Genomic DNA, 13,718 nt, shown 5'->3' with positions numbered 1-13,718 from the left:
TGTTATATTTTCTGCAGACTTGACAAAAAATATGATTTTGACTCATTCACACTGGCCAGTTATTGTTGTGTTGGCTGTTATCATTTTTAAAATTTGACAATCTAAAGGAAAGGAGGTCAGTGTCCCAGACTAAGTAATTAGGTATGGCATGTTTTAGAAATTCTTGGGGCACACTGGATGAGAACCGCTGTTTATGTATCAAACAACAGGACTTTGGATGAACAACTTCTAAATTCAAGAATTTATCCTTAGTCCAGATCTGAAAGGCTTTAAATTTTTTACTCTGGTGTCCTCACTAATCTTTACTATTTACCAACATTCTACAAGGGTGCTTCCCCATTTGCAGTGGTGTTTGCAGATTCTAGAGAAGTCCAGATAAAACCCCAACTGCTCTCCTCACTGGACCACTCAGCCCTGTAGAGGTGGCACTCAGAACAAGTGAGGCCTTGAGACACAAAGATGAATGAGAAATTCTCTTTGATCTCCTAGAGTTCACAATTTAGTAGAAAGAGGTAGAATATAATAAGTTACTATGGTATAATAAAATGAATATAATATACAATGGGAATTCAAAATATGCAGTGACTAAGAGGTCATTAGTTGAGTAGTTGGGGAAGAACACGGGAAGGACTGTTGTTCTAAAGGCAGAGGGTGAAGCATGGTATAAATGGATAAAGCATTGACTTTGGACTCAGAAATCCTAGTTTAATCATGTTGGGAATTTAACATTAATACTGTAAGCCTTCTGCTCCTTGTCTACAAAGTGGGATACTAATAAGAGGGTTTCTCCCTTTATCAGAGATTATGTGTTCATCCTAAGTCAATACCTCAGTCCCCCTTAGAGAAATACTTTGTCTAAATAGCCATGTCATTTTGACTCTATTGCACATTGTGTATGTCCCTGCTGGCATAAAATTCCAATCACTCCTCCCAGTGAATACTAATCCTAAAAGGACATTTCCAAGGTCATCTAGCTAGTCAGTGACAGAACTGGGTTTCAGAGACCTTTTCAACTTCGCAAGTTGTGTGCTGTCCGTTTCATGTCATTGGACTCTAGATCTCTCCCTTGTAGCTTTCAGAGTGTGGGGAGAAAAAAAAAACTTTGTAAGAACTTAATACATATTTGATAGGCAGACTAGTCTGTGATGTCAGAACTGTTCTAGAAACCCTCAAAATAGCCCTACATTGTGGAAGAGCAGATTTTGAAAGGGTTCCTAGATGGTACCCTCAGTGATAAAGAAGAAAAGTGGTCTGTGTGAACATTTTGCAGAAGATATCTCGTATCTGTCAGATTCCCAACAGAAATTTATAATCATAATTTTAAAATATTACTTATATATGTGTAATTGGAAGGAGCCGTACTTTATTTCTGTAGGAAGAGCAACATGTTTTTGTGCAAAGGCTAGATTACCCTACCACTCTTAAAAAACTGTTTAGATATTTCACCTAGAGGTGATGAAATTTTTGTTTAGTCAGTGCTGTCTCTTAGATAGAAATAGAAACATCAAGGCAAAGAAACGAAAAGGTTTTTCAGAAGTTCGTGGGGTAAAGCCATTGATAGATTTAATTAATTACTTAATTTTTGTTGTTATTTGGAGACAATTCAATTGTGTTGAGGTGGTAGAATATAAATTTTCAAGAATATAGCTGCATGTGCACATAAGGAAACATTAAGAAAAGTGCCATATGGGAAAAAATATTTGTCTCTATATAAATGTAATTGAACCCTGTAGCTAACAAGAATAATTGTTGTATCTTCTCTTTAGAGAGTTATTTTTCTGGAATTATTTGCAACCCAGTTGTGCCTAGAGGCAAGAAAAATGAGCTAGACATGTTTCTGAAACTCTTTTCAGAGTTATAATTTTATAATATTGTAATACATTTCAAGTTGACCATGGGGAGTCTGTTGTTCTACATAAGCATTTTACTTTACTATGACTTTACAATAATTGGAGATAATTTACTATTTTATGAAGCATAACATAACAATTGCACCATTTTCGACTTTAAAGAGAAAAGAGTGGGAGTGGTCTGGTCAGGATGATAAATTATTCACATTCTCCTGTGATTGTTTCTTTTTCAAAATATAGAATCATTGCATGCAACAGCATCCTCCAGTTTTTCATTTTTAAGACATTTTAATCTTCATTTTATTAGAATGTTGCCAATGTAGTGTTTTTGAGTTTCAGTGAATAATGCTGACATTTTCAATTTTAGAAACTCTTTACTTTTGCTTACATGTGACATACACATTGATTTAATAGTCCAGTGGACCATCTCCACAGGACAAATCACTGTTTTGACAAGAAGTTAGAAGATCCACATATGTCTGGGCATCAGGATCCTAACATATTCCATATTTTGTGAACATGCTTCAAATAGCTATATTCTGTCTCAATGACGTGGTGTTTTGGGCCTGGATTTTATGGTTGCAATCATAGAGTCGAATGTGGCAGGGAGGAACTGTCTAGGGTTGGATAAAACTACAGAGGAAGCTCTGGAGAAGGAGTTGTAGGTTAGCTGTGTTGCCCTTTGTAGCTCTGGACATAAATTATAGGGAAGAGGAGAAAGTCCAGCCCTTGATGTAATTGCAGCTACCTAGTCAAGAAACAGTGGGTCAAGCTTTAAATGGCACAGAGCCATCTCCTCTCACCTTGGGGTTATCCTACAGGTATCAGGGTTTGGATAGGGTTTCCGAGCTTTCCTGAGAAAGGAAATACAGTAAGGTAATGATTTTCCTTTGGTGTCCATACTACATGGGGGTAATGAATTAGTGCACTTACTTTTCTCTTAAAAGCCATATTCTACCACAAAGGGCCTGCCCTGATTTTTTTTAAATCTCTCATCTACTCATTATTCAGATTTCTGTTATTTCTAGGACTACCTTAATCCACCTAGGCGGCATGGGGGCTCCTGATTTTGTGTTCCCACAGTGAGAGGTATCTTCCTTAGCAAAAACACATCAGCCTTTTCCCTTGTCTTTTTTCCCACTAAGCCAGTTGTTTAGTGAAGGTGAGGACCACGGGATTCTGCTTACTATTTATCTCCAGAATATATCACGCTTCCTCAGAGAGTCAGAACACAGAAAGCATTAAATGAATGGCTGGAAGTAGCAGAGACGGGGGAATAAAATAATCAGAAGATTTTTTTTTTTTTTTTCATTTTCAAGGCAGCACTAAATAGGACTCTGGAAATCCTGTGAACATCTGTGTCAGATTTGAGCCCTCATAGGTTGACTCAGTAGCAGCTTTATTGGGAAATGGGGTTAATGGTGAGCAGATCTTTTATTAAAACTTACCATTTTTCCTGGTATGTAATGCTGTCCTCTTTGTTCTCTGGTAATATTTCCTAAAGTTAGCATGGACTGTGAATAGATATTAAAAGAAACCAAGCAGGTTATGTGGTCTAATAAGTTTTAAAAGCACTGGGTTGAATAAAGTTAAATAGGGCTTTTTCAAAAAAGTCCATAATTTATCAGACTTTAAGATGCAATGTGCAATATGTAGTTCCAAATGAAAGAGATATGCAAATTTCTAAAGTTTATTTGACAATGGATATTTTCTTTTGTTGATCATCTCTTGGAATTTGTAACGCATAGAGAGTTTTTAGGCCACCTAATACAATATGTTTTGAAAGATATATCTCTTTAGTATAATATGTCTATCATTAAAGAACAATTTATTTAATGCCCATAAGTGCCAGATTCAATTGTACAGCACTATAACAAGTATATTCTTATTTTATTTGACAAAAAATCAAGTTAAATCACTGAAGTTGATCCCTAAGACATGTAGGTGTGTCAATTGTTAAAATCACATTTAGCAGCATATGCTTAGTATTAATACAATTAAAACTTACACATAACAGAAAATATTTTGGCTAACATATGTGGAACACAATTATTCTAAAAATGACTCCTTTTGAAAACAGTAATCCAAAGTGACTTGACTTTTTCTGTGGAATAACTTTGGAATTGAAAGATACCTGGGTTTGCTCATTCAGCAGCAGGCATCCTAGACAAGTTCATTATCTCTTTATATGCTTCTGTTGGTATTTGAGGCTGAGTCTAAAGAAAAGCTTTTATTTGTCTTATTTATATGCCTTTTCTTTGTCTGGCTCTGACAGCTTAGATGTCACCTGGAATAACTATGAAAAACTACTGTGTACTTCATGTTCTTTTTCTTTTCTAATCTGCAATAGAGTTCTCTACAACTACCAAAGGGAGTTGAGTTCCAAGAAATAACAAATCTAATTTAACTGTACTGAGTTGCAATCTCTCACCCTAATAGGCATTTTGTTTAGTATAAAAACTTATCTTTGGGGACTCTCTTCATATTCTTTCATCTATTTTAGGGGGAAAGAAGCTAAAAGAATTTGTTTATCTTAGATCACCTAAATATTTTTCTGTAATAAAATGGTGTAATTAAATGATGCTACTTTATCATAGTTAGCTTTGAAAATTTGAGTTTCTTACTTCATCCTACGTGCACTTGATAAATCTTTGCAGATCCCAGCTCCCATAGTGTCATTCTGTTTCTCAAAACTCTCAATGGCTCCCCATTGCTTTTTAAATTATGAATTAATTTCTTAGGCTGACATTTAAGGCCTTAACATTTCATTCTTATTTACCTATTTTTTCCTTACCCTCTAATTAACCTGGTTCTCTTCAAAACATACCCCACACATTTGCAACCTCATAGCTTTTGCTTATCTTTTGGTTTAAAATCTTTATTGTTGAGAGTATTACAGATGTCCCCTTTATCCCTCCCATTGCTCCCCTCTACCCTGTTCCCACCCTACCCCAGGCCTTCACCACCCTATTGTCTGTGTCCATAGGTAATGCATATATGCATACAAGATCTTAGGTAATCTTTTCCCCTCCCCCTCCCCCTTTTCCCTCTGAGGTTTGTCCGTCTGTTCCATGTTTCCATGCCTCTGGTTCTATTGTATTCATCAGTTTATTTTTTTCATTAGTTTTCTTGTTCATTTTGATTTTTATATTCAATTGTTGACAGATATGTACTAGTATTTATTGCCATTTTATTGTTCACAATTTTTTAACTTTTTTTCCCTTCTTTTTCCTCTTCTTAAAGAATACCCTTCAACATTTTATGTAATATTAGTTTGGTGGTAATGAACTACTTTAGCTTTTTCTTGTCTGTGAAGCTCTTTATCTGACCTTCAGTTCTGAATGATAGCTTTGCTGGGTAATCTTGGTTATAGTTACTTGCTATTCATTACTTTGAATATTTGTTGCCACTCCCCATGGCCTGCAAAGTTTCTGTTGAGAAATCAGCTGACAGTCATATGGGTGCTTCTGTGTAGGTAACTAACTACTTTTCTCTTGCTGCTTTTAAGATTCCTCTTTGTCTTTAACCTTGGTATTTTAATTCTGATGTGTCTTGGTGTGAGCCTCTTTGGGTTCTTCTTGTTTGGGGCTCTCTGTGTTTCCTGATTATGGAAGTCTATTTCTTTCACGAGGTAGGGAACGTTTTCTGTCATTATTTCTTCAAATACGTTTTCAATATCTTGCTCTCTCTCTCTTCTTTTTCTGGGAATGTTGGCATGCTTGAAGCTGTCCCAGGGGCCCCTTACACTATGTTCATATTTTTGAATTTTTATATATTTTTTATTTTTTTGCCCTTCTGATTGGGTGTTTTTTGCTTCCTCATATTCCAAATGTTGTTTTAATTATCAGAATCCTCTACTCTATGCTGAATCCCTGTAAATTATTCCTGATTTCAGTTAGTGTATGCTTAATTTCTGACAGGTCCTTTTCATGTCTTTAAAATTCCGAATAAGATCCTTGAGAGGCTCATTAAGTCTTTTGAAGCTCTCATTAAGATGAGCAACCTTAGAACCATTGTTTTGAACTTTGTATCCAGTAGTTTGCTTGCTTCCATTTCTTTCATTTGTGACATGTTCCTTTGTCTCCTCATTTTGGCTGCTTCCTTATATTAGTTTATATGTATTAGGTAGAGCTAATACATCTCCTGGAATTGGTGGAGTGGCCTTGTGTATAGTAGGTGTCCTGTAGGGCCCAGTGGATCAGCCTCCCCAGTCACCTGAGCTGGGCCCTCTGGGTGAACCCTTGTGTGGGCTGTGTACATAGTCTTATTATAGTTGAAACTTAATTGCTGTTGGTATCACTGGGGGTAATCGATCTCTAGACCAATTGGTTGTGAAGACCAGCTGTGACTACAGTGGAAGAGCTGCTGTGCAGGAGATACTCCTATGGCATTCACCGACTCTGTCCCTTGAGTGTGTTGTGTGTGGATGTGTAGAGTTGTAATCTGGTAAGGTCTGAAGATGTCTACCAGGTGCACTAGCTCTGGGGCCTCCCAGGAGGTACAAAGTCAGTCACTGCCTGGGGCCACCTGGCAGGAGCTACAGAGAGATCTGCAGAATGCTGCTACTTTTATTGAGTGTAGAAGTGCCCAGGAAAGGCCCAGCTGTGAAGCAAGGCAAGCTGGTGTTAGTGCTGGGTCTTTGTCCTCTTATTGATAGGTATGGGGCACATTGATGTCTACTGCTGCTTGTGTAAGAGATTTTAGGAAAGTCTGAAGCCTGAACCAGGAAAGGTCATTTATATGGAAAAGCTGATTCAAAAAGGTTGGATGGGGCTACAAACTGGATGGAGTGGTGTCTCAGAGAATCACAAGGGTGAAGTGAATAGTGTTAGCCAATATGATGGAAACTCAGATATGGCTTCCAGTCATCTCTGCAATGGGGTAAATCCCAGCACAGGAATAATAATCCCTGTGAGCACCCAGTCTGGGAGAAAGCTACCCTCTAGTTCCTGCCCTGATGCCAGACAATCCAGTTCCTCCCTGAATGTTCCAAGTTGCTTTCAAGCTGCCACCCCAGCATTGGAACTTAGAGGGAGTCCGAGTAAGTATGTGCTCTGGCCCTTTAAGAGGAACTGCCTGGGTCTCCAGCAGCCTCTGTGTCACTCAGCCATAGCCTATGCTGATTTTTACAGCTCAAAGTTAGGGGGTCTTCTCTTCCCAGGACTGGAACCATGTGCTGAGGGTCTGGTGTGGATCTGGGACCCATTGCTCCTTACAGGAGGCCTCCACAGCCATGAAATTTCTCCCAATTAAAAACAAACAAACATGCCACATATGGGTGTCAAACGAACCTGTTTCATGCCTCTACTCCTCCTACCAGTCTCAATGTGCTTTCTTTTTTACTTCTCTAGTTGTAGGGCTTCCGTTCAGCCAGATTTCAGGTGGATCTAAATGATGGTTGCTCTGTATTTAACTTATAATTTTGATGTGGTTGTTGGAGGTGGCAAGCACTGGTGTTTACCTTCTCCACCATCTTGGTTCTCTTAGCTTTTGTTAGTGTCTCATTAACTCCCCAGAATGAGCAACCTTATCCTAGTTCTTTGAAAGTCAAAAGCTCTTTAAGCTTCCTCTAAGATTGTCCATTTCCATGAGTCTGTTTTGAATTCAGCCCTCTGGATGAAATCTCTTTCATTAGGGAGCCACCTACTAAATTCACATACCTAATAAATTCACATACCTAGTAAATTCACACCACGCATGACACCTAGAATTAATTAATTAGTAAAGATGTGTCCAATAAACTATTGAATCCTTTGGAGCCTCTCTTTCTTGCCTTGAGTTAAAGTTATTTGTGTTTTTCTCTGATCCTTTCTATCAAACTTTAAGTTTTCTCAAGGGCAAAGGCTGTAAATATTATTTAATACCACTATACTCTGCAATAAACAGTTACTGAATTGAAAAATACTTATTTTGTCCATTTAACTTGAAATGGAACATTTAAAATTTTCTGTGACATGCTACCACTTCAATGTAGTAAAAATTTTCAGAGCATGAAATCTGGTATCCTGAGGGTATGTTTTGCAGTTTCCTAACCCAGTTTATCATCTGAGTTATAAGAAAAACAACCCTGGACATAGAGTCCAAAGATATGAATTTGAGTCTCAGTTTTTTATTGTTGTTGCAGTACGTGTGACCTTGGATAAGTTTTTGAACTTTTCTGTCTTGGATTTCTCATTATTTAAACATAAAAATATTACACTCACCATACAGGATTAATATTGAAATTAAATAACATAAGACATGAGAAAATGCATTGCAAACCATGAGATACATTGCCATAAATTCATTCAACAAGTACTTTTTGAGTGTTGGGTCTGTGTCAGGCATTATGGTAATCAATGAAGATAAAAATAATAGTCATCTTTTAATTTTATTATTTATGACCATATTAATATGAATGACAAACTCATTGTCTCTGTTTGAAAGGACTTGATAGTCTTGGAGAGACCAAACTACAAATAGAGAATTAGAAAACTCTGTGTGTGTGTGTGTGTGTGTGTGTGTGTGTGTGTGTATGTGTGTGTGATAGGAAGTAAGAGGCAGGGTGTTAATAGCAAAATGAAGAAAGACACCTCACAAAGACATGTGGGGATAGGAAGACTTTGTGGACAAGGTATGTGAGTAGAGATCCCTAAGTGTGGTAGAGGCAGAAATGATATTCCAGGAAGTGGACAAATATGAAATAGTATGTAAAGCATAAGAAAGAATGGTGAAACATTCTGGATTGAGAGGTGCGGTAAGTATAATATAAAAATGCCCATTTTTTGATGCTGAAAACCCTCTAAGCGTTTTTCCTTCTTTGCTCCAATGCCTTCTGTCCCAAACTTCCTTAGGAATACTACTCTAGATCATAAAGACAGATACAGATTATTTTTTTGCAGTGAAACTAGATTTTTGTACATTATAAGTGATGATGATTTGGATGTAGAACATTCTTCATATTTCATTGCTATACTATATATAGTGAATATTTTGAAAAAATAAATAAGTGGATGTTACCCATGGTATGGATGAATGGTGAGGAGCACTGTTTGTAGAGTTGGACCATTGTGTGCACAGTCCAACTTCATTGCTTTATTGTTATATGTCTTTGGGAAAACCATGTAATCATTTCACTTTAAAATAACAATGGTATCCTATATAATAAAAAGGTAATAAGCAAATCAACTGAACAGCAGAATGACTGGTTGCTATGACGTGCACTGACACTTAACGCAGGAGCTGTCCACTGGTGGTCAGTGAAGACAGACTCATGGCTGGTGAGCACAGCGGCAATGGTCGTGCACTGACACTCAATGCAGGAGCTGCCCCCTAGTATTCAGTGAAGACAGGCTCATGGCTGGTGAGCACAGCGGAAATGGCCGGAGCCCCTTCCCCCGAAGGCTCCCAGACTGCAAGAGGGCGCAGGCGGGCTGAGGGACCTCCCCCACCCCGCACGAATTTCGTGCAGGGGGCCTCTAGTGAGAAATAAGATTTATTGAAAAGCACATAAAGAAATGTACCACATGAAGTCACGGATCAAAAATTCACAAGTCCGAAGCCCAAGTAATGCAATAATTTTGGAATGGTGAAGCTTTTAAATAAAGCATCATAAATATATTTTACATATTGTAGTAAAACCATCCTTTTCTGAACAGTTCCATTTATGCTTTAATTTCAAGCCTACACACATTTAATTAGAGCTCTGACTGGATTAGCTGATACATTTTTTTATGTGGTACATTTATACAATGGAATACTACTTGGCCAAAATAAGAAGAAAATCCTACCCTTTGGGACAGCATGGATGGACCTGGAGAAGATTATGTTTAGTGAAATAAGCCAGTCAGAGAAAGACAAGTATAGTATTATTTCATTTATATGTGGAATCAGGTGAACAAGCTAACAAACAAAACAGAAACAGACTTTTAGCTACAAAGAACAGACTGACAGAGGGGAAGGTTCGGGGGCTGGGTTGAAAAGGTAAAAGCATTAAACAAAGGAAAAAAAACCCTCATAGACACAGACAACAGTATGGTGATAATAGAGGGAAAGGTATGTGTGGAGAGGTAGAATAGGGAAATGGGGAATAAATGGTGAAGCAAGGAGACTTAACTTGGGGTGGAGAATACCCAATATAATATACAAATGATGTACTATAGAATGGTACACCTGAAACCGATATAATTTTATTAACCCATGTCACCTCAATAAACTCAATAAAAATGAAGTGCTAAACCAGACTGCTAGAACAAGTATTAATATTTGTAAAATTAAAAATCTGTTTTATTAATCAATGATGTAGCTAAGATGCAAACCTCTGATATCAATAATTATGAAACTGAAGAAAGCTTACTCTTTTTCTCAAGTAATTTTTATTCCTCCCTACAACTTACAGAGAAAACTCGAGAAAATATTGGAGGTCAACCCACTTATTTTTTTAATTGGGAAAAAAAGTGACCTACATCTCTATTTCTTGTGTAGGACATGTTGTTTTTGATCATCTATAGTATTCTAGATATTTATTTTCAAGCTAATTAAAATATACTTTGTCATAGTATTTCAATATTTTATATAATTGCACTACTTTTAAAATCTTATTCATAATTTTATGCTTGTGTGATGAAGGAAAACTTTTTTCTGTTAACTCAAATTCTGGTCTATATAACACTAATAAAATGAAACAATATGTATCATTTTATTGATATTTATTTTCTTTCTGCTTTGTTTTTATTATGATTAAAGGTAAAGTAGAGGCAAAAGCATAGCAATAAAGAAAAAAAAGACTTTTGTGATAACACTACATTTAACATGCATTCCTAAATGCCATACAGGACTGAAGTTATTTAAAAAGGAAATCATTCCATCGCCTTTAACTATTAATTCAAAGAAAATATTTTTTTTTCATGCTGTTAACAGGTCCTATTTTTAGGCAGCTATTCAGGGTCTGAATATTTTACAACTTTTTAAAGAAGTTATTCTATACTTCAGAAATGGGACATTAAAAATTATCTCCTTATGGTGACTTTGCAAATAAATTAGATATAGAGTGGGGTAAAGTATGTTTATAGTTATGAGTATGTGCAATACAAGGTTTTTCTTGTATTATCATTTATTAGTTATGGTATTATTTTCCATACAAACAACTGTAAATCTACTTTTGCCCATCCTTATATACAAGAAAAAGGACACAAAGCTAAATAAATTTTACATCATTTTCTTGGTAAGCGAAGGCATTATCAACAATTTTTTAATTAGTTGTTTGGCATCCTGTAAGCTGAATGACAGTTTTAAAATGGATTATTTAGATAGTATCTAAATACAGCAGTTGACATATAGAATCTGTTCATTATGTTTTTCTGGTTTTCTTTTGATCATACGGACCACTCCCCTCCCAGACTCACTCTTCTGACCTCGTCAGTGAAGTATATTTGGATGTTGAGACTGTGCCCTTAGCATTCTTTCCTTTTATCTCCATTTTCTCTTGGCAACAATATCCTGCCAACAAACAGGGCTTCAGCTATAACCTGAACATGGATGATACTCCATTTCCAACCAGTACTTTTCCCCTATTTTAGTTCCACATTTTCTACTGCTGGCTGGATATCTGATGGAATCTCAAACCAGCATGTCCACAGCTGAGTCATTTTCTTCTGACTCAAACTGGGCTCTTTTATCCCCATTTTATAATAGACACTTCTCCAAAGAAGACATACAGATGGCCAAGAGACATATGAAAAAAAGTTCCATGGCACTAATCATCCAAGAGATGCAAATCAAAACTAGAATGACGTATCACCTCATACTGTCAGAATGGTTACCATCAACAAATCAACAAACGACAAGTGCTGGCGAGGATGTGGAGAAAAAGGAACCCTCGTGCACTGCTGGTGGGAATGCAGACTGGTGCAGCCACTGTGGAAAATCGTATGGAGTTTCCTCAAAAAACTAAAAATGGGACTTCCGATGATCCCACTTCTAGGACTATATCCCAAGAAACTAGAAACACCAATCAGAAAGTATATATGCACCCCTATGTTCATAGCAGCACAATTCACCATAGCTAAGATTTGAAAACAGCCTAAGTGCCCATCAGCAGATGAGTGGATTAAAAAACTGTGGTAAGTCCTCATCATGAACTTCAAGGCAGGTATCATTGTTTTTGCATATGATCAAAGACCAAATCAGAGGAGATAAATTCAAGACAACTATTTCTAAAAAGATGTCAATGTCAAAACATTTTTCTGAGTGCAACCCTTATGAACAGGTCATTTCAAGATTTTCAGGATATGATCTTTTCAAACAAATAACAAATGGAAGAAATAATATTTAACATCTTTCCACTTCTTTCTTTATTGTAGTATATTATACATAATGTAAAATTTTAACCATCTTTACGTGTACAGTACTCTGGTATTAAGTATATTAACATTGTTGTGAAACCATCACCACCATCCATCTCCCGAACTTTTTCATCTTCCCCTACAGAAACTCTGTACCCATGAAACACTGACACACCATTCCTCCCTTCCCTAGCCTCCAGTAACCATCATTCTATTTTCTGTATGAATTTTATGACTTTAGCTACCTCAAAAAGTAGAATCATATACGATTTGTCCTTTTGTAACTGGCTGATTTAACTTTGTATCATGTCTTCAAGGTTCATCCATGTGGTAGCATAAGTCAGAAATTCCTTCTGTTTTAAGACTGAAAACTATTCCATTGTATGTATACACCACATTTTATTTATCAATTTGTCTATTGATGGACACTTGGGTTGCTTCTACCTTTGAACTATTATGAATAATGCTTCTTTGGCCATGGGTGTACATATATCTATCTATTCCCTTTTGTTTTAAGGTATAATTTATTTTTCTAGATTCTAACATTAAAATAAATACTGTTGATAGTAAAATATACATGCTGACAAATAACCTTATTTATTTCTTGATGAACATAATACTTTGGAGAACAAAATAAGAAGTGATTAAGTTTTCCATTGCAGTGATATAGAAGTGGCATATTTATTTTCAATGCTACAATGCTATTTTTTTCCAAGAGCAACTAAATAAATAAGTAAATATAGGATTTGTGTGTAAGGATTAAACTAGTCTTCAAATGAAAAACAAGCCCAGCTACTATATGGATATCCACTTATGTAGTTCTAAAAGTAGCTAAGTATTAAAGTAGTATAATTAAAAATCTAAATCAATTGATACTTTTATGAAATAGGCCAATCATTACTATATATAATCATTCCATAAAGTGACTCAATTTTGTTTTCTAATTATAAGACTGTTTTATTTTCTTTCATTACCTTATTACAGGGAATTCAGAAAATAGAGCAAACATAATCAAATCCTGCAACCCTATCACCAGATAACAAGTGTTTTGGTTTCTACCTTTATAGTCTTTAAAAATATATATATATGTTTTTATTAAATTCAGAGAGGAAGGGAGAGGGAGAGAGATATAGAAACATCAGTGATGAGAGAGATTCAATGATATGATTCCATCTGAACTGCCTCCGCTGGGGACTGAGCCCACAACCTGGTATGTGCCCTGACCAGGAATTGAACCATAACCTCCTGGTTCATAGGTCATCACTCAACCACTGAGCCATATCAGTTGGGCTACCTTGTCAGTCTTTTTTTTTCCTAAGCATATTTTCATTAATGTTTGAAAATATTTCTGATGATGATGACTCCTCCTCCTCCTCCTCCTCTTTTTACAATAAACAATGTGTTGAGAGCATTTCTCATTATTATTATGACACTAGAGGCCTGGTGAACAAAAAATTGTGCACTCGGGGAGGGGGGGTCCCTCAGCCCGGCCTGTGTCCTCTCACAATCTGGGACCCCTCGGGGGATGACCACCTGCTGGCTTAGG

At 36.5% G+C, this 13,718-nt stretch overlaps 1 protein-coding gene across 4 annotated transcripts in view; it reads right to left on the bottom strand.

Moving 5' to 3' along the window:
- Positions 1 to 13,718, bottom strand: part of SYT1 (synaptotagmin 1) — a 552,577-nt gene that overhangs the window by 311,773 nt on the left and 227,086 nt on the right. Inside the window, exon 4 of one of the 4 annotated variants that reach the window (XM_015571120.1) lies at positions 1,156 to 1,159. The exons of the other annotated variants lie outside the window; for them this stretch is intronic. The gene's annotated coding sequence lies outside the window, so the exon portion shown is untranslated. The remainder of the gene's footprint in view (positions 1 to 1,155; positions 1,160 to 13,718) is intronic. 4 annotated transcript variants of the gene reach the window in all.

Source organism: Myotis davidii, unplaced genomic scaffold (assembly GCF_000327345.1).
Source record: "Myotis davidii unplaced genomic scaffold, ASM32734v1 scaffold26, whole genome shotgun sequence".
Classification (NCBI taxonomy): domain Eukaryota; kingdom Metazoa; phylum Chordata; class Mammalia; order Chiroptera; family Vespertilionidae; genus Myotis; species Myotis davidii.
The sequence above is the reverse complement of the archived record's forward strand: the minus strand, read 5'-3'. Positions and strand labels throughout refer to the sequence as shown.